We start from the raw sequence: 21,561 nt of genomic DNA, 5'->3' as shown, positions 1-21,561 counted from the left end.
ATCACCAACTTCAGCAGCACGGGAAAGCAGTACAACCCAGGGACTGATCAGAGTACTCGGGAGTCTGACCGCCCGGGGTCGAATCTCCCTCCAGAAGTTATTTACGGTGACCTTGGACAAACAAGTTAACCTCTCCCTTCTCTGACAATAATGGTTACTTCAGAGGGCCGTTCCGAGAATTAAACATAATGATCTGTGCAAAGTTCTTGCCCATCTGCCCAAAATACAACACACGCTCAAATGCTTGCTATTATTCTTCTCGATTTTCCACTTTTAAGAACCACTAGGCACCAAGGTTCAATTTAATGCGGTAGAAGATCCCCCGACGCGGTGGAATCCCAACACAGCCCGACAGCCAAACACCATCTTTCCCCCCCAGTAAGTTTGAAAACTTCTCTCAGGATTTACAACATACTTAGGACAAAAAGCTCCCTGTCTCCCAGAGCCAGAGGCGTCTCACATGTATACAAGTGCTTGGGGAGAGCCCAGTGCACGTGATCTGACTCACTGCCTTGACTCAGTTGCTGTCAGGGAACCTCTCTCATTAGCAGGGTCGGGCTGTTCAACTGAACAGACAGACAGGAACGTGGCTCAGCCTTGGGCGCCTGTTAACAAGGCCCGCGCGGTCGGCGGGTCCCGGGCCAGCGTACCCCGGACAAGTCAGCGGGCGGGGTCGGCTCCGACACACTCCGGCTAGCTACTCCCAGAGCCCCAGCCCAACAGCGCGTCCCGCCGCGGCGCAGGGCCCCCAGTGCCCAGGGGCCACCCGAATCAGGAGACCCTCCCGGGTCGCGGGTCTTGACGCCACCAATAAACAAGGCGTCCGGGACAGCCGGCCCGGGGTCCGCAACCCGGCCAGAGGTCACACCCCGCGACCTCTGACCTCCCCCCCGGCCGGGCGCGGTCCGGGCCTGCGCTTGGGCCCTGGGCGACGCGGAGTTTCCCCGCGAGGCCTGCGCTGGGTCCAGAGCCTGCCCAAGACACGGACGACGCGAGGCCCAGGCGACCGAGGAGCTGAGGAGGGGGATGGGACCAGGCCACCGGCCGGGCTGGGCCCAATGCTTACCGCGGCCGCTCCGCTGGGGGCTCCGGGCCGGGCGCGTAGCTAGGGCTCCCACCGAGTAGGAGATGCAAGGGAGGACAGAGGCAGAGAAGTCCAAGTTCCGGTTCCAGAGGACTCCTCGGCACTCCCCAAGCCTTCAACGCCGCCGCTGCCGCCGCCTCAGGCTTTATGGCCAAGACTCCGGCTCCGCTCCCACTTCCGCCACCGCCGCCGCCCCGAGCGGAAGTACCTGTCACGAGACGCTCGACGCCAAGAGTGCGGGGGAGGAGCCCCGCCTCAATCTTCCGTCACGTTCCGGCCGCCTCTGGGCTGAACCTTGATCATGTGGCACAAACATGTCTGCCCCTTACTGGTTGTCGCCATCTTTGAGTCTCGTACAATGAGCAGGACGGCGCCATGTTGAACCCGCAAACGGATGTCTCAGCCATTCTCTGTTACCCTGGAATAATGAATGCCAGGGAAGAGAGGACGTGAATGAACTGGCTCTTCCATTAGTGTCCTTCTGCAGAAGGCCCTGATCACAACTAAAGAGTCCTACTGTGTGCCCTGAGTTCTTCAGGATTCACAAAGCATGCTGTAGGAACAGGCTTTCTTAGGGAGAAATCTGAGTGTTAAGACACAAGAGAGTGGTAAGAGACAAACTTACAACGGGTTGAGGAAGGGCACCCGTATATATTGAGTATCTCCCGTGACCCTGTACTATATACCTTTGGATCATCTCCATTTTAACCACTTTAGGGAAAGATTATGTTCACCATTTTGCAAATAGGCAACAGAGACCCACTACAGGTCACTCTGCATCGCTCCACGCAGTAATTGGTAGAGTGGGATGTGAATCAAGGGATGTCTGATGTCAATGTGCATAATCGAGTAGACGGCAAATGACTGCACCAATTGTGTTACGGAGTGATAAAGACATGGAGGTAAATTAGACACTACCAGAACATTTTTTTTCTGGCAGAAGAAAGGGTCCAAGAAAACGGAAAAACAGTGTAATCCAACTAACATGAGGTCACTTCTTAGTGAGTCACAGACATGCCAGGTGGAGCTGTCACACAAAGTAAACTTTTATTTGCAGCAAATAAGGAGATTGCTGAGGAACAACTTCCGAAGTCATGACTTCCTGAGCGAGGGTGAATAGGTTCCTTTTACTTAGGGTTAGGATGAATATTTAGATGGAAGCCTTGTCATCCTATGTAGAGGGGGGCAAAAGGAGGCGCAGGCACCTTAAGGAAACATGCCTATACATACATCGTATGTTATGTATATGAGGCTTATGCTCCTCCTTGGGCAGAGATTTTACTATTATAATGAGGTAATTGTAACTGTCAGTCACTCCATGGATCTCTCCATGGTCCATCTGCACAGGCATGAGTGGGGGCTTAAGTTCAAACTGGTCTGGGTGGTCTAGGCAGTTGTTATTGCTTGAGAGGTATTTCTGTTTCCATCTGGGATGTTATGTCCCTCAGGTCTTTTGCCTGAGTTAAGAGATAGGCTGGAAAGAAGAGCTTAAGGAAAAAGGTGAGAGAAAGGTCAGTGAGTACAATAAACAGGTAGGCAGTAAAGGTCAGGCTTTGGGGCCCAGCTGGTGACAACAGCTCAAGACTCTCTGAGCTTAGGAGGGTGGGACACCCTACCAAGCACCTGCCCCATCTGAGCACATTAAGATCAACTCAGAACTCAGATCAACATCTTCGACAACATGCTCTTCTCATAGTCCTTTCCTGTCTTGGTTCATGAAAGCTTCATTCTTTCAGTTGCTCGGTCCAAAAAATGTTGGAATCATTCTTGTCTGCTGTAGTGGACTGAATAGTCACCGGCCAAAAGGTAAGCCTATACCGTGGAACCTGTGGATGTGACCTGATTTGGAAAAAGGGTATTTGCAGATGTAATTAAAGATCTTGAGATGAAAGCATCCTGGATTACCCAGGTGGGTCCTACATCCAATGACAAGTGTCCTTAGAAGATACACACGGGGTACAAACACACAGAGAAAAGAAGTCCATATGAAGATGGGGTCAGAGATTGGAGTGAGTAGCCACAAGCCAACGAATGCTGACAGCCACCAGAAGCTGAAAGAGACAAAAAAGGTGGAGGGGTAGGGTGGGGGGTGGAGGCTTTGATTTTGAATTTTCTATTTAAGATGTATTTGAGAGAATATATTTCTGTTGTTTTAAGCCACCAAGCTGGTGGTGATTTGTGTACAGCAGTCCTGGAAAATGAATTAAACTCCCCTCTCTCTTGTACCCCTCGTTCACAGCCTTCAAAAGATATTCAGAGCATGACCACTTACTATCTCTGCCATTACCACCTGTTCTGAACCTCCATCACTTCTCCCCTGGATTGCAGTAAAAAATCGTGCTTTCCTGCTCCCACCTCACTCCTTGTCAATTCTTAACACAGCAGCCAGAGTAATTCTATCAAAATGTCAAACCATGTCATTCTCCTGGTCAAACTCTTCCCATAAATCAGACTAAAACTAAAAGCTGTACAAGCAAAAGGTCCTACCACATCAGGGTAGGTGGGTAGACCCACCTCAGATAGGTCTGCTCAAACTATATTAGTTTAAGAAAAGAGAAGGCACACATCTAACTCAGGTCTTTGCCGTTGTATTTCGTTCTGTCTGAAAGACTCTTCCCTCAGATACCTGTACGGCCACTCTCACTTTTCTCAGGTCTTGACTTCAATGTCATCTCCTCAGTGAGAATGGCCTTTCCTATTTAAAATGGAAGTTCTCCTTCCTACCGACACAAAATACCACTTGCTATTTCCCTGCTCGCTTTGTTTGTTTGTTTGTTTATATTGCTTACTTGCTTATTGCCCATCTCTCCACTAGAATGGCATCTCCATAAGAGCAGGCATTTTTGTCCGTTTCATTCATAGCTATGTCCCTGATCCCTAGAATAGTGCTAGGGCACAGTCGGTGCTCAAGGAGTACCTTTCGCAGAGTATTCACGGGAATAGAAGTTGGAAATAGTCTCAAAGGCCAAGAATTATGGAAACTGCGCCCCATCCTGCAGCCTTACAAAGTGCCAGGTTTGAAGATAAGCAATTACAGAACACAGGGAAAGGCAGAGCACAAAAGGAGAAACCTGTGAGCCCCTGCCTTCTAAGAAGCTGACTGAGGAGGCTATTCAGATGTAAACACGGGCTATTTCTTGTGGAAAAGAAGGGATGACTCCGAAGAAACTCACCAGACGGTAGAGTCAAGAGCTGCAGAGAATCGGTCCCAGGAAGCAGCAGTATTGGACCAGAATCTAAGAGCTGGCAGCGCATACCTAACTGGATTTCAGAATTGCTATGACCCAGGGTAGCCACGTCACTCCCGTTTTCCCCCTTTGTTGGAACAGAAGTGTCTGCTTGAGATCTGGTGAGCTCAAGCCTGGTCAACTCTACTTGCTGGGTATCTGGAAAGCAGAAAACCCGTCCGTAGCTTGCACGTCTTCAGATCAAGAGGAATAGTACTCAAGAAGCTGTTCTTGAGGAATCATCTGTACCTGATCTGTACCTGGACCTGATTTATATGATAGGATGCATTATGAGCCAATGATATTTTGGGATGAGACTTCAAGGGTCCTTGGGAGGAAGTAAATATCTTTTGCACATGGAAGTAATAGAAATAATTTGTGTCTAGAAGGTGGTCTGTTGTAGATTAAAGGCAGTGGTAAATTCTTTGCTCCTACTTCGAGATGTGGAGTCTACTTCCCTTCCTTTTGAATTTGGGTGGGGATGGGGGCACCTGGGTGTCTCAGTCAGTTAAGGATCCAACTCCTTTCTTTTTTTTTTTACATTTATTTATTTTGAGACAGAGAGAGACAATGCATGAGCAGGGGAGGGGCAAAGAGAGAGGGAGACACAGAATCAGAAGCAGGCTCCAGGCTCTCCCAGCTGTCAGCACAGAGCCCGATGCGGAGCTCGAACTCACAGATTGCGAGATCATGACCTGAGCCGAAGTCAAGTCGGATGCTCAACCGACTGACCCACCCAGGCACCCCATGGAGTTGGCTATTTAAACATGGCAAGTTTCAGGGGCGCTTGGGTGGCTCAGTCGGTTGAGCATCTGACTCTCAATTTCTGCTTAGGTCATGATCCCAGGGTTGTGGGATTGAGCCCCATGACGGGCTCTGCTCTGAGCCTGCTTGAGATTCCCTCTCTCTCTCGCTCTCGCTCTCACTCTCGCTCTCTCTCTCTCCCTCTGCCCCTTTCCCCTGCTTGCGTGCTCTCTCTCTCTCTATAAAATAAATAGAAATGAAACAAATTAAAAAAAAAAGAAACAGCCAAGTTTTGCTCAAGGGTTCCTTCCTTGGCAGTTCCTACTAACCCAGGAGTCACTTGCTGGCTGTTCCTCCATGCCTGCTCTAATCTTCCCTTTTTGGTACTTCCCCAGTCTAAGCCCCTGTGCCTTTGAGAAACTCACTTGAGCAATGTGGGCCTCAATTTCCTCATTCAAAAATGGTAGTGGGGCGCCTGAGTGGGTCAGTTGGCTAAGTGCTAACTTCAGCCCAGGTCATGATCTCACGGTCCAGGAGTTTGAGCTCCGCGTTGGGCTCTGTGCTGACAACTCAGAGCCTGGAGCCTGCTTCGGATTCTGTGTCCCCCTCTCTCTCTGCCCCTCCTCCACTCAATCTCTCTCTCTCTCTCTCTCTCAAAAATAAAATAAACATTAAAAATAAATAAATACATGGAATTGATAACACCAACTCTGAGTTATTGTGGGAATCAGATGTGAAAGTGATTTATCAAGTACTCTATCACATGTAGGAGAATGAATGAAGTTATATATCAGTTGCTGGGTGAGATAAATCTGGGGTGGTGGCTTCAGGCATCTTCCTGCTAAATGTAGTGAAGGAAACAAAGATCAATTCATTTGTTCATCCAAAACAAATCAGTCCTCAGCTTGCAGGACGACCCTAGGAACAGAGAGATGTACCAGCCACGGTCGCGGTGCTCCAAGAGGTCCCAGTGTTGTGTGTGTGTATGTGGTCAGGGGTGTACCTACAAAAAGACAACCTCACATTACACAAGGTCTTCTTCCTCTTCCCATAACACTAGCCACAGACTGCTTTCCAGAGCTTTCCTGCTCACAAGGCTGCACTGTAGCCCTCTGCCCACAGTAACCCTGTTAGGAATGGGCACTCGACCAGCTCCAGGGAAATCAAGGCTAATAACTCTCAAGTCCAGGGGTTCCTGGGTGTTGCAGTTGGTTAAGTGGCTGACTTTGGCTCAGGTCATGATCTCACAGTTTGTGAGTTCGAGCCCCACGTAGGGCTCTGTGTTGAGAGCCTGGAACCTGCTTCAGGTTCTCTGTCTCCCTGTCTCTCTGCTCCTCCCTGGCTTTCTCTCTGTCTCTCTCTGTCTCTCAAAACGGAATGAACGTTTGGAGCGCCTGGGTGGCTCGGTCGGTTAAGTGACCGACTTCAGCTCAGGTCACGATCTCACGTTCCGTGAGTTCGAGCCCCGCGTCGGGTCTGGGCTGATGGCTCAGAGCCTGGAGCCTTCTTCCGGTTCTGTGTCTCCCTCTCTCTCTGCCCCTCCCCCGTTCATGCTCTGTCTCTCTCTGTCTCAAAATAAATAAACGTTAAAAAAAATTAAAAAAAAACCAAAAAAACGGAATGAACGTTAAAAAATTTTTTTAAAAACCGCTCAAGTCCAGTTCTTTTTTGGGGTGGAGGAAGGCAGATTTTTGGAAGAGAGAAGACGTTTTCCCTGTGGATAAAGAGTAAGACATGTCTAGAATTGCTGGGGGATTTCTTGTCACCTTGAGGGCAGACCACCTGGGAGTCTTTACTTACTAAATAACAGAAGAAAACAGGGGTGCCTGACTGGCTCAGGTGGTAGAGCATGCAACTCTCAATCTCAGGGTCATGTGTTCAAGCCCCACGCTGGGTTTTACGTAAAAAATAAAAACAGAGGAAAACAAAGAGATGGTGAGGGACATGTCTTAGGGTTAAAATCTGGGCACTTGTATCCAGTGATGCCTGAATCCACCTGCCTCCTCCCTCCCCCATTTCCCCAACCCCATCTCCACTCCACCCTCCAGCCTTCACCACTTGTTTAAGGGAAAGTCACAGCCATTCCCAGGGGCCAGCCTCAAGCAGGAGCTGCAGCGGCTTCAGGTCCCAAGTCCCGCCCAAGTGGACTTACACAGGCTTTGGTGACTCTTCTACGGACTGCTCAGAAGAGGCAGGAAATACAGCTCAGAAATGAAGGGGGGGTGAACATCCCCCTGGATAAACTCTGATCAACGGGAGTCAGGATTTGGGGACTGAGAGGTAGAGGCTTGCTTTTATCTTTCCCCAGTGGATGGTTCCAAATGCCTGTCTAGAGATATCTCATGGGACTAAAGTTGTCAGAATTAGCAAATAAAAAGACTTGGCTTAGGGCCGCCTGGGTGGCTCAGTTGGTTAAGCGTCCAAGTTCAGCTCAGGTCAAGATCTCGTAGTTCATGGGCTCAAGCCCCATGTCGGGCTCTGTGCTGACAGCTCCGAGTCTGGAGCCTGCTTCGGATTCTGGGTCTCCCTCTTCCTCTCTGCCCCTCCCCAGCTCGTGCTCTGTCTCTCTCTCTCTGTCTCTCAAAAATAAATAAATGTTAAAAAAAAAATTTTTTTTTTAATTTGGCCTAAAACATTATTCGTATTCATCTGGAATTCAAATTTACCTGGGCGTCCTATATTGATCTGGCAGCCTGTATGAGACCCAGCAACCAGCTGTGCCTGCTGAGGCTGTGACCAGTATGATAACACATTACCTTCTGTTTGTTTTCCCTTCTCCCCTGTCCTTTCCTCACTTTGCTTTTTCTTTCACTCTTGCTGCCCAGGTAATGAACTCAACAATAAAGCAGTAGCATGTCAGGCTTGCTCTCAGGTTCTATGTGCTAGGAGCCAAGCCTTGCACATAAGGCAGTTCAAGTTAGATTTATGTCACTTACATCCAAGAGTCCTGATGAAAACTCGGCCTGTTTCCTCTTCTGTGGAATGAGGATAGGAGTTTCCACCCCATTGATAGCTTAGGATGGATGAGAAGGTCCAAAGACCTTATGAAGGGCAAAGTGGCAACCCCACAGCCAGTAGTAGGTCACTGCAGTCACCCCAGAAGACAGGAGGTTGAGTCCCAGAGCTGGCTCCTGCCACACTGAGTTAATGAGCCGAGGAGAAAGGGCTGCTAACCATTCAGTGGCCGTGGGATCCTTCTGTGTTCTCTCATATGGGTGATGTCTGCCCTGGGGACCACTGCCAAGGTGGACCACTGTATTTGTTCCAGACTTTGCACTTCAGATTAATAAGCACCACGTGGACCAGGGAGTCCTGCTGCCACCCAGGCATTCTTTCTAGAGTGTGGATCGAAGCCCCCCTCTAGCCTCTGAAGCCATCATCCCGACAATGCTATGGGTGCTTTGTCCTGCCTTTAGCAACACATGCCCATCCCTGTGTGTGCCTCTGGTCCCCTTTGCCCGGGATGCCCCTATACCATGGTCTTCAAGGCCCTACATCATTTGGCCTTTGTCTATCTTTCATGCGTTTATTCATGCAACAAACCTAGTTTGAGCACTTACTGTGTGGCAGGCATTATTCTAAGCCCCGGAAAGAGAGCAGTGAACAAATCAGACAAAACCCTTGCCCTCGTGGAACTTACACGAGGCAGACACAGAAAATAAACCATAAGTGAAAATAAACCATAATAAGTGAAATATGTAGCATGCTAGAGGGCGATATGTGATGGAGAAAAATACGGTAGGGAAGTGGGGTTGGCGAAGGACCGTGCCCCCAGCTAGTCTCCCTTTCTCCCTTGATCAGTCCACTCCTGCCACACTGGTCTTCTTCCTGTTCTCAAACACATCAGAGTTGTTACCACCATTGCCTTCTTAGGTCCTCTGTCTCAACTATTTCCCCTCTCCTCCATTCTGAAGATCTTTACACAGCTGGATCCTTCCTACCATTTGAGTCTTAAATGACACTATAGGTGAACCCCCCCCGGATCACCCTGTCTAATGCACTTCTCAGTAATTCTTTATCCTATGGCCTTGTTGCATGGTATCATTTTCTCCATATCATCTCTAGTTGCAAGAGGAGGTGGGAAATGAAGGACAGGGTTAGGCAGCTGCCTTCTGGCAACAGCTGTTTGCCATGGAAGTGGGAGAAGAAACTTTGGTGGACAGCTTTCTGCCTCTGACACATATACAGCATGATACGTGCTACATGCAGGAAACAAAGGGGTGGGGGTGGCCCAGGAGAGGCACCTGATGTAGCCTGAGAGACAGAGGAGTCATGGGCGGGCTTCCCAGAGAAGGTAGTGATGAGGTGACTCATGAAGGGTAAGAAAGAATCTGCTGGGCAAAGGAAGAAGGAGGTTACTGCCAACAGAGGAATGACTATGTGCAAAGGTTTGGAGAAAAGAGAGAGCATGTCATAACTTATTTTGTTTAACTTTTTAAATGTTTGTTTATTTTTGAGAGAGAGACAGAGTTGAGCAGAGGAGGGGCAGAGAGAGAGGGAGACACAGAATCCAAAGCAAGTTCCGGGCTCCGAGCTGTCAGCACAAAGCCCAACGCAGGGCTCGAACTCATGAGCCGTGAGATCATGACCCGAGCCGAACTCAGACGCTTAACTGGCTGAGCCACCCAGGCGCCCCCTGTCATAACTTACTCCAGAAATTGATGATGGTTCAGTGTTCCTAGGAAACAGCGTTAGAGGAAAGAAAGCCAGAGCTGCAAGGAAACCTAAGAAGAAAGGGTAGGTCATAATAGGATGTGAACACCTTTGACCTAGATGTTGCCAGGGGCCTTTTCCTGTTTTCCTGGTATTGACAATTGAAGTAGATGCAAGGTTGAGGACAGTGTTGAGGACCTCGCATTTAAGGATGATTAAGGATGTCTACTAAGACTGGGGCAAGAACAGGCACTGCCCTGGGAGTATACAGAGAAGTGGCAGGACTGGCCCTACCACAGTCACCCTCCTCCCCCGCCCCTCTATGAGCAAAAGTATGGGAAGAGGTGAGACAGGGAATCCATGTAGGCTCAGGGTCCACTGGGGACTCCTGGTTTTTTTTTTTTTTTCCCTTCCCCACCATCGCCAAGGTGAGGGGATTCTATGAGACTTACTCTTAAAGCTGGGGTGGGGGGCTACGAGCAAGATTGAGGTGCATCTGGTTTCCCAGTGGAACCTCCACTTAGGCAGCAGGTGTGTTGATCCTGCCCTCTGCCTCCCTGCACAGAGAAAGGACAGGGACATGAGGACAAGAGGAGGCTGCAGGGGAGCTGCCAACAAACCCTCTGGGGTGAGGCTAATGGGCAGGAGTTTCCCAGCATCAAGGGTTTGAGCCAGAAGGGCATCGGGCTTGAGCCACTGTGTCAGCTACCTATTGCTGCAAAACAAAATACCCTAAAACTTAGAGCCATGAACCAATAGTCATTTATCATGTCATGATTTCCGTGGACCAGGAGTTCAGATGGAGCACACTACACATGACCTATCTCTAGTCCATAATGTCTGGGACCTCAGCTAGAAGCTACCATCATCTGAAAGACTTACCTGGGGCTGGAGAATCTACTTCCAAGGTGGCTCACGCACACACAAGGCCGGCAAACTGGTGCTGACAAATTGGTTTCTTTCCATATGGGCCACTCCAAGGGACTGTTTGTCCTTATGACACGGAAGCTGACTCCCCCCTGAGAAAACAACCCAAAGGACCAAGATAGAAGCTGTAATGTCTGATACTACCAAGCCTCAGAAGTCATACACTGTCACCTGTACAGAATTTGACTCACCATACAGTTCAGCTCTGATTCTGTGTAAGAGGAAACTACAGCAGGAAATGAACACCAGGAGGTAAAGATCATTGGGCCCAAAGTGGAGGCTGGAGACCACATCCCTGTTTTGCCTTCTCACCCAGAAGGGCTGATGAGGGAAGGGGGGATCCTTAAGCGGATGGGGGGTTTATCCTCAGCAGAGCTGAGTCAGATCTCACTCATTATGATTTTGATCTATGGGAAGACCCCACAGGGTTCTGTGCATAACTCACACGTGCCCTGTTAGAAATGCAGGTCCCACGGAAGAGGTCAAGGATCAGTGAGCATAGCCAGAGAAGCAGCCATGGCCCTGTATCATCTCCTAAAAAGACCATCTTCTCCCCACTGCTCTGGAGTATCACCTTTCTCATAAATCAGATGACTGCATATTTATGGGTCTATTTCTAGACTCTGTCCCGTGCCACTGAGCTGTTTGCCTATCTTCATGCCAATACTACATTGTATTAATTATTATACTTACGTGAGTAAGTATCTGGTATCTGGTAGCGTAAGTCCACCACCCTTGTTCTTCCTCTTCTGAATTGTCTTGGCTCTTGCTGGCCCCTTGGATCTCCATATACATTTTAGAATCAACTTGTCAATTTCCACACAAAAAATTCTGCCATAAATGTTGACTGGAATTGCATGGCATTCGTAGATCCATTTGAGGAGAATTTTGCCGAGTTACAAAGTTAGGACTCAAATACTTGCTTCTGTACATGTTACACTTCAAAAAACATTTCATGTCAGGGGCACCTGGGTGGCTTAGTCGGTTAAGCGTCCGACTCTTGGTCTCGGCTCAGGTCATGATCTCGAGGTTCATGAGCTGGAGCCCCAACCGGGGCTCCGTGCTGACGGCACGGAGCCTGCTTGGGATTCTCTCCCTCCCTCTCTCTCTCTCTCTGCCCCTCCCCATATTGTTCTGTCTCCGTCTCTCTCAAAATAAATAAACTTAAAAAAAAAAAAGAGTCGGATGCTTAACTGACTTAGCCACGCAGGCACCCCAATACTGCTTTTTACAGAAAGGGAGTTGATTTAAATTGTCTTTTAATTTATTTTTTTAAAGGAAAACTTTGTATCACCATTATAAGGGGATAATGAGTCTCTCTTAACATATAAAAATAACTGCCAAAATAAGCATACTTAAGCATTATTGAATTATAGATATTGTCTGGTGAAGATTTTAAGAATGAATCTCGCTCTTTCTTTGTTCAAAAGGGGTACTTGCAGGTGTCAGAGAAGTGTACAAGGTACATTGCTGTCATATTTTTAATTTCTACTTTGGGTAATCAGAAAGATCAGAAAATACTGAAAAAAGAATAATTTTATCATCTGTTGCCAACTGTAGATTCACACGCAGTTGTGAGAAATAATACGGGGATGGTTCGTATACTTTTCTGTTTCCCCCAGTGGTGACATTTTGCAGAGTTATATAGTGCCTCACTGTGAGGATACTGACATCAATCTTTCTTTTTTTTTTTTTTTTAACACTTATTATGAGAGACAGAGAGACACAGAGCATGAGCAGGGGACGGGCAGAGAGAGAGGGAGACACAGAATCCGAAGCAGGCTCCAGGCTCTGAGCCGTCAGCACAGAGCCCGACGCGGGGCTCAAACTCACAAACCACGAGATGATGACCTGAGCTGAGGTCGGATGCTTCACCGACTGAGCCACCCAGGCGCCCCTACTGACATCAATCTTACTCAACGTTCCTCACTTTTGTACTCATTTTTGTGTATGTGTGTGTGTGTGTGTACTAAATTCTATGTAATTTGATCTCCTGTCTAGATTTGTGTATCCACCACCGTAGATTCTGTGTGTTTTTTAATGGTATGTCTTGCCCCAACTTGTCCTCATTTAGAAACCTGGGCTGATGGAGCAGGCCTCCCCTTACTGGCATAGCACGTGCTGTGTCATGGGGGTGTGGCTATGGAAATTATGCCCTGGCCCCCACTCACATGTGAAACCTGTTGCCTCCATTTCTGTTTTCTGAGACAAAGCCTGTCATGCCCTAACTAGCTTCAATTAGGCAGGGAAGCAAGATCTTACTAAGTTCCTGAAAGGAGGAGAATTTGAATACTAACGACCACTATCACACCGTTTACCCATTGTGTCCATTGGTGAACACCCTGAAAGGGCCAGGTCTCTAATCCATTCTTGGGGGAAAGCAAGGTGAATAGAACACAAACAATTATGTACAGCTTTCAAATAACCTCTTAGTAACATTGACACTGTGAGAGAGTAGATCAATTTCCCTTCTCGGGGGTCTTTAGAGACTATGTCAAGTGTGGGATAGTTATTCTGGTCATCTCTCTCTGCCTCCTTATTAACCAGGCACCAGGGTCTACCCATATGGCCTCCTAATCCTCTCTTGGGTTCATCCTTCTTTCTACTCCAACCTCTGAGCTCTACACCCCATACAGACCTACCATTCCACTCTCCTCCCAGGGTCTAGCCTCCACTCTGCCTTTCTCCAAGGTCTGCCAAGGTGATCTTTCTTCATTCTCAACGTTCTAGCCAAGTGGAACTCAATAATTAAACACCATGATAACAATGAATTTGAAATTCAAAGGGAGATTCTGAAGAATTAACTGTTGTTGGTGGTGGTTTTTTGTTTGTTTGTTTGTTTTAGTAAGCTCCAACCCCAGCATGGGGCTGGAACTCACAACTCCTGAGATCAAGAGTTGCATGATCTCCTGACTGAGCCAGCAGAATTAACTGTTTTGAGCTTTCCTTTCCAGACCTTATCCAAATACAGAAGGAATTTTTATGTAATAATAGTGATATATTACAGATACGATTTTTATATTGCTTATTTTACCTAATATTGTATCAAATCCATTGTACATGTTACCAAATAGTCCCTAAGCATACTAAAAGTAGCTGTCACTGGGGCTCCGGGGTGGCTCAGTCGGTTAAGTGTCTGACTTTGGCTCAGGTCATGATCTCACGGTTCATGAGTTTGAGCCCCGCATCGGGCTTTGGACTGACAGTGCGGAGTCTGCTTCGGATTCTGTCTCCCTCTTTCTGCTTTTCCCCCTATTCTCTCAAAAATAAATAAATGATGAAAAAAAAAGTAGCTATCACTTTCCTATTCTCCCTCATTATGTAAACAATATATTCATTATTGAACAGTTTAGAAAGATCAGGAATCCGTGAATAGGAAAACAGGGCATCAACAATCACACTACCTAGAGATAACCAGCAAAATAATACGTGGCATACATCATTACTGGTTTTTTGTGCATGTTTGACGTAACAACATAACATACTGTATTCGTTAACTTTAGAAAATATCAAAACTACCCCAAAACCCAGCAGCTAAAAATCAACACTTTATTATCTCACAGTCTCTGTGGTCAAGAATTCAGGAGCAACTTAGTTGGGTGCATCTGGCTCAGATTCTCTCAAAAGGCTGCAATCAAGGGGGTGGTTGAAACTATCCTCATCTCAAGGCTCGACCGGGGCTGGGAGGATCCACTTTGTTAATTTTTTTTTAATGTTCATTTTTACTTTTGACAGAGAGAGAGAGAGAGAGAGCACGAGCAGGGGAGGGGCAGAGAGAGAGACACACACAGAATCAGAAGCAGGCTCCAGGCTCTGAGCTGTCAGCACAGAGCCCGACGCAGGGCTCGAACTCATGGACTGAGAGATCAGGACCTGAGCCGAAGTCAGATGCTCAACCGACTGAGCCACCCAGGCGCCCCTTAGAAGGATCCACTTTGAAGCTGACTTGCTGGCTGTTGGCAGGCCTCCGGTCTGCCCTGTTGTGTGCGGACATTAGTTCCTCACCACATGGGATCTCCATAGAGCTGCTCATGATATGGCAGCTGGCTTCTCCGGAACGAGGAGAGAAGGGAGAAGCAGAGAGATGGAGAGTCTCCAGTATGGAAGGCACAATCTTTTTACAAAGTAGTATCCAAAGCAACGTTCCACCACTTCAGCTGTGTTGTTAGGAGCCAGTCACTAAATCTGGCCTATACCAAAAGGCCAGATGAGAATCCCTGGGGGCCATGTAAGGGGCTGCCTACTTACTGCTTATACAAAAGCTTATACAAAACATTATTCTGTAACCTGCTGGTGTTTTGTTTACTTGAGATATAATTCATATACCACAAAATTGACCTTTCACCAATTTTAGAGTGTACAATTCAGTGATTTCTGACATAGCCACAAGGTTGTGGAAACACTACCACTTATTCCAGAACATTTTCTTTTAAACAATTAAAAAATGTTTTTAAATGTTTATTGATGAGAGAAAGAGAAAGAGAGAGAGAGAGAGAGAGAGAGAGAGAGAGAGAGAGAGCATGAATGGGAGAAGGGCAGAGAAAAAGGGAGACACCGAATCCAAAATAGGCTCCAGGCTCTGAGTTGTCAGCACAGAGCCCAAAGTGGGGCTTGAACTCAACAAGCCGCGAGATCATGACCTGAGCCAAAGTTGGACGCTCAACCGACTGAGCCACCCAGGCGCCCCTCAGGAAGGCATCTTTAAAGAGTTCTAGCTCCATTCTTCTTCCTCTGGTAGCTGCCACACCAGACCAGGCCTGCAGGTTGTTATTTTTGAAGGTTACTGTGGACCTGGACAACAAGGGATGGGTCTAAGGCAAGTGCAAATGTCATAAAACACTGTTTGTACTGACACTCGTATTTACTCTTGATTAAGTGTTCTTCAGGTTGTTTCAAGCCTTTGGCTAATTTCCACAGGCCTCAAAAAGTTGATTTTGATCACTTTTTCAGTTTTCTGGTTGATTTTAGGGAGGAAACAATTTTTTGAGTCCTTACATTGCCATTTTCACTGATCTCACTCACACCTCCTTTTTTTTTTTAACTTGAAAGTGAACTCTGAACTTTTTCAAATGACTATTCTGAAGTATGATGTTCTCATGACTGAATTGCATTCCACTCTATGAATAAATTATTGTTGCTTGAAGAACCGCCTCCCAACTGTTAGACATTAGATGGTGGAAATCTCCAGGAATGTGCTGGAGCCAGGGGGCACTGACTCGCAAGACCCACTTGTATACCTCTCTTCCCAAATCCCTGGTCAATGAAAGTCCATTGGTAGCTTGAAATGGGCCATGGCAGAAACGCTTACATCACAGAAACTGGCAAAAGTACAAAATGTTTCTCTCTACCCCCAACCGGTAGCTGGCTGCTAAATATTTAACTGCACATCGGTGGGTGCGGGTACATAGCAGAAAGCCGTATTAGGACCACATTTCATTCGTTTGTGTATCCTCAAGACTCAGCAGAAGGCCTACCACACTGTAAGTGTTCATGGCTTTTTGTTCTTTTTGTGTACATGCTTTTTCAACATAGATTCCCAATTTGAGGACTATTTTATCATCTTTCTTGATTCAGCGTAACTTCAAAGCTCATTATATGTGGACACGTAATTGTCATTATTTTAATGGCTGCAATTTTCCTTTGAATGAATGAATCATTGTTTCTTTAATCCCTTCCACGCCGATTTATTATTAGGTTATTTCCAATGTTTTGCGGTGATGGACATCTCTATGGAATGACCATTTTGTATCCTGTTAGAACTCCTTTAAACCTGGAACATGTTATCTTGTTAAAAAAAACCACCCGAGATAGAGTAAAAATCACACAGGACCGGGGCGCCTGGGTGGCGCAGTCGGTTAAGCGTCCGACTTCAGCCAGGTCACGATCTTGCGGTCCGTGAGTTCGAGCCCCGCGTCAGGCTCTGGGCTGATGGCTCGGAGCCTGGAGCCTGTTTCCGATTCTGTGTCTCCCTCTCTCTCTGCCCCTCCCCCGTTCATGCTCTGTCTCTCTCTGTCCCAAAAATAAATAAACGTTGAAAAAAAAAATTTAAAAAAAAATCACACAGGACCTCCTAGATCATGAATTCTTTTATACAGCGAGTGTCTCTTCTAGTCTAAACTTAAAACCTTTATGCTGTACAGAAATTTTGCTACCCTGCTTCAGTCTTTTTCTTTTTTATATGGCAGGAGTTAAAAGGAATTGGCCCTGACCTTGCTTAGCTGTGTAAACAAAGGCAGGTGAGACCTGGCCGTGACTCAGGCCACTTGAGTCTCTGCAAGGACATACTGATTGTGTTAAAATACCTACCGTTACAGAGATTTGGAGCCTCTTTCATTTCCGTACAAACAAAGCCATGGATGTTAAATCAGAGCCTGCGGAGGCAGGGGTGGGGACAGGTGGTGGTGCATAAGCAAAGAGGAAGGAGTGATCTCTCTGCATCTGTCACCCCACCATTCATGTGGTACACACATGAACATTTTGTTTTTTATTATTATTTGTTTCAAGTTTTTATTTAAATTCTCACATGAACACTTTAATTTTTTAAAGTTTATTTATTTATTTTGAGAGAGAGAGAGAGAGAGAGAGAACATGAGTTCATGAGAGAACTCATGAGAGAACATGAGTAAGGGCAGAGAGAGAGGGAGAGATAGGATCCCAAGCAGCTTGGAGTCCGACACGGGGCTCGAACCCACGAACCATGAGATCATGACCTGAGCCAAAATTAAAAGTCGGATGCTTAACTGACTAAGCCGCCCAGGTGCCCCTCTTCGGGACATGTTTAAATGGCAAACCACGTAGGGGGAATTATTAGGTAAGTAATAATAGAGCATGGCAAACCACACAGGTGGCATAGCAATTCCTAGGATTTGGAAAACCCACTGCAGGATCGTAGTTAGTCCTCCTGACAACTGTAACAGTTGCTTATTTTTTTTCCCCCACTTGAGAATGGACACTGAGGGTCAGAAAATAGAAATGACCTGTCAGGGTGACGTGGTGGCAGTGGTCAGTGACAAAGTTGAGATTCGCTCCTGGCCACTCCACTCCCACCCCCACTTTGTCACATACAGACTGTGAGAGCCACCAGCAGGGATAACTTTGGAGAAGTGAAAACTCTTCCAGGCCACTTCCTCCTGGTGGCTGTGGTCATCCATCAGCTCCCAGTTCCCCTCTGATGGGGCTGATCTGTTGCAGAGAATGCACTGTGCTGGTGGTGCAGAGCCTGCTTGGAATTCTCTCTCTCTCCACCCCTTCCCCACTTGCGTGCTCTCTCTCTCTCTCTCTCTCTCTCTCTCCCTCCCTCCAGGAGATCTACTGCACCCTCCAGTGTGCCGACTGGAAGGCTCAAGACCAGAGAGGAGGGAGGGGCCCGTCTGGGTCTCTGTTCCTTCTCCTTGCCCCCGTCTGTGGGCTACGGTCTATATTCCAGGAAAATAAAAGAGAAAGTGCAGTGGAGATGGCATAAGGGGTTGGGATGCTGCTTGAGCACAGGCTGAGAGCTCCTTGTCCAAAGCCAATGGGGCCCCAGGACTCACTCAGGGCAGCATATGGACGAGGGAGTGAGACCCAAGCCAGCCTTTCCAGGGGTCCATTGCCCATCGGCGTGCTTCTTGGGCTAGAGGTTTCGACGCTGTCGTATGCTACAGACCAGGGCCAACCAGGAGGGAAGGAGAAGGTCTTTTTGGGCATCCCTGCAGCCCACTGCTCTTGCTACAATACAAACAACTTCTGTTTTATGTCCTAGATTGAGAACCATTGCCCTAACATCTTCTAGGCCTCAGGTTTGGGCATGTATGTACGTATGTATGTATTTGTTTAGAGGGAGAAAGAGAGAGACAGAGAGAGAGAGAGAGAGAGAGCGCAAGTGGGGAAGGGGTGGGGAGAGAGAGAATTCCAAGCAGGCTCTGCACCACCAGCGCAGAGCCTGATGAGGAGCTCGAACCCACAAACCGTGAGATCGTTTAGTTCTATGAACTATAGACTTGGAATCTAAGTTCCAAGTCTGTCAGATATGGTTATTCTGCCATCTACCCTTCCCTCGGCCTCTTTCTCCCACCTGCCTACTCCTGTGATCTCTGATTTTAATTTTACACTATCAAACCAGAGAGTGCTTATGTTTCGTTCTGTAACCAAAATTCTCTTCCTTGCTGCGTCTATAGGTTGACTTTTAAAGTTGAAAAGTCAATATTGCTCACAGGGTTAGAACTATATAAACATTATTACCAAGCAGTACACTATGGTTATATTTCCTTTCTTGGACAGCCTTTGATTTTTCTTGTACTGAACTTATTGAACTACTTTCAAGGGCGCCTGGCTGGCTCAGTCAGTTAAGCGTCTGACTTTGGTTCCAGCCATGATCTCACAGGTTTGGAGTTCAAGCCCCACATCAGGCTCTCTGCTGTCAACACGCAGAGCTCGCTTCGGATCCTCCGTCCCTTTCTCTCTCTGTCCGCCCCCCCCCCTTGCTCTCTTTCTCTCTGAAAAATAAATGAGACATTAAATAAAAATTAAAAACTAAAGTTGAAAAGTCAATATTGCTCATAGGATTAAAACTATATAAATAAGCACTATTACCTCCACAACCAAGCAGCATACTATGGTTACATTTCCTTTCTTGGGCAACCTTTGATTTTTCTTGTCTTCAATTATTTTTAGGGGTGCCTGGCTGGTAGAGTCCAGGGAGCAGGCCACTCTTGATCTCGGGGTCATGAGCTCAAGCCCCAGTTTGGGCATGGAGTGTACTTAAAAAATAAAGTAAAAGAAAATAAAATCTTTAAAAAAAGGAAACAAAAGTCAACTACTTCCACTTAACGGCCTCTTAACGGTCTTCCGTTTTTTTCCAATGACCATATAGTAATTCAAGTCTGTAGATTTAAATTTTTTAATTAAAACTTCTATCGTAGTGGGGTACATGCCACATGAAGTTGGCCATCTTGACCTTTTCTGAGTGTTTAATTCAGTGGCATTAAGTACATTCACACTGTTTGGCAACTATCACCATCCACGGAGCTTTTTCACCATTCCATATTAAAACCCCGTAGCCAGGGGCGCCTGGGTGGCGCAGTCGGTTAAGCGTCCGACTTCAGCCAGGTCACGATCTCGCGGTCCGTTGAGTTCGAGCCCCGCGTCGGGCTCTGGGCTGATGGCTCAGAGCCTGGAGCCTGTTTCCGATTCTGTGTCTCCCTCTCTCTCTGCCCCTCCCCCGTTCATGCTCTGTCTCTCTCTGTCTCAAAAATAAATAAACGTTGAAAAAAAAATTTTTTTAAACCCCGTAGCCATTAAAAAATAACTCCCCATTCTCCCCTCCCCAGCCCTTGGTAACTACCATTCTACTCTGACTCTATGAATTTGACTATTCCAGGAACCTCATACGAATGGAATCGTATGAGAGGGAGCAAAATACATGACCCCAAAATATGTCAGTCACTTTGGCACAAGGATTATTTTGAGCTGAAGGCAATCAAGACCAGCAGATTCAAGAAAAACTTTTTTTTTTTTTTTTTTTTTTTAATTCTTCCTTAACTACCTAAAGGAATTTAGAATTGGGTCCCGGCCCAGAAAGAGAGCTGTTACCAAAAGTGGCTGTTTATCTGAAAAATCTATCTGTAGAGCAGGGCAAACACCTAATTACCAAACATCCACTCTTCCTGTTGTCCTGTGAACGACCCTCTGTCCCTTTGAAGCACCAGGCCCCCATCCCATTCCCTAGCTTCGGAGGGCATATAAGCCTCAACTGACTGACTCATCTTTGGAATCTCATTGTCTTTGTGGGGTCCCCACATATATGCAATTAAATTTGTTTTTATTTTTTTTTTTTTTAATGTTTATTTTATTTTTGAGGGAGAGTGCGCACACACAAGTGGGGCAGGGGCAGAGAGAGAGACACACACAGAATCGGAAGCAGGCTCCAGGCTCTGAGCTGTCAGCACAGAGCCTGACGCAGGGCTTGAACTCATGGACTGCGAGATCGTGACCTGAGCCGAAGTCTGACACTTAAGTGACTGAGCCACCCAGGTGCCCCTAAATTTGTTTTTCTCCTGTTAATCTGTCTTATATCAATTTACCAAGAAAGATTGTTCCTCCCCAGCAGTCAGCACCTCCCCAGCAGGATGAACCACCAGCTGGAAACTGCTTGCTTTGAGGCTGCTGCAACATAGAGGGCCTGGGACCTCTGACAAGCACTAGCAGGCAGTAAGAATTCTTACCACTTCAGTCTCCCAGATCTCTGCCTACAGAGACTCGTGGAAGAGACAGTGGTGACTCTTCTCTCCCCCTTTCTCCTTTTCTAAATTTAGATAAGCAGGAGAAAATCTGTGTGCAGCTAGGTCCTTGGATTTAGGGACTCCGGTGAAGATTTGATAGGCATACTCTTGATTTTTTTGTTGATCCTTTTCCTCCCAGAGATGGTCACTGTTTTCCTTTGTCTCTGTTGTGTCATTTGTCGGGAGGAAGAAAGCCACAGGGACGAATGCAGGCGTGGGCCTGTAAGCCTGCTGTCTGACCTGGCCTCCCAGAATGGTGAGCCCATGGCTCTCAACAGACCCGTGTTCACTTCGACAAACGTTGCTGTGGGTAATTGTTCACATGAGATAAAGACTGTTGCTAAGGGACATCTTGGAAGCCAAAGCCACAAAACTGGTGGGCACGGGTCTAGCACTTAAACCCTGTTAGAATGATCATCACGTAATTCAAAGACTCATGTGTTACGATACACTGGTTACAGAACAGGTTTGGCTGACCGTAGGTCACCTGCCAGCCTTAAGAAAATTTTTGCGTAATGAGGCACACTGTAAACCACCACACAGTCCCCAACCCTGAGGCACATCCGTCTTACATATTAATTTAGCTCCGAGAGACCCAAGGCTTAGCTAAAGCTGTTAACGTGCATATAAGAAAAACTGGATGAGGTTTCCCTTTTCTCCTGTTCTA

General features: G+C 47.0%; 1 protein-coding gene and 1 long non-coding RNA gene across 3 annotated transcripts in view; both read right to left on the bottom strand.

The window, feature by feature from the left end:
* The window catches only part of RAB7A (RAB7A, member RAS oncogene family), a 72,244-nt gene extending 70,967 nt beyond the window's left edge, over positions 1 to 1,277 (bottom strand). The window contains exon 1 of the mRNA XM_040463730.1: positions 1,067 to 1,277. The gene's annotated coding sequence lies outside the window, so the exon portion shown is untranslated. The remainder of the gene's footprint in view (positions 1 to 1,066) is intronic.
* An 829-nt stretch (positions 1,278 to 2,106) lies between these two features.
* Positions 2,107 to 19,315, bottom strand: LOC121022532 (uncharacterized). 2 transcript variants are annotated; one of them, XR_005786987.1, is made up of 3 exons: positions 19,207 to 19,315; positions 10,591 to 10,727; positions 2,107 to 2,923 (listed from the first exon to the last, which is right to left on the bottom strand). It is a non-coding gene; the product is annotated as an uncharacterized LOC121022532 (long non-coding RNA). The 2 variants fall into 2 exon arrangements; XR_005786986.1 differs by having other exon boundaries at positions 2,107 to 2,571.
* Between the last annotated feature and the right edge of the window lie 2,246 nt (positions 19,316 to 21,561).

This window comes from Herpailurus yagouaroundi, unplaced genomic scaffold, assembly GCF_014898765.1.
Source record: "Herpailurus yagouaroundi ecotype Mexico unplaced genomic scaffold, PumYag 419, whole genome shotgun sequence".
NCBI classification, from domain to species: domain Eukaryota; kingdom Metazoa; phylum Chordata; class Mammalia; order Carnivora; family Felidae; genus Herpailurus; species Herpailurus yagouaroundi.
Note: the sequence above shows the minus strand (reverse complement) of the source record. Positions and strands in the feature narration are given on the sequence as shown.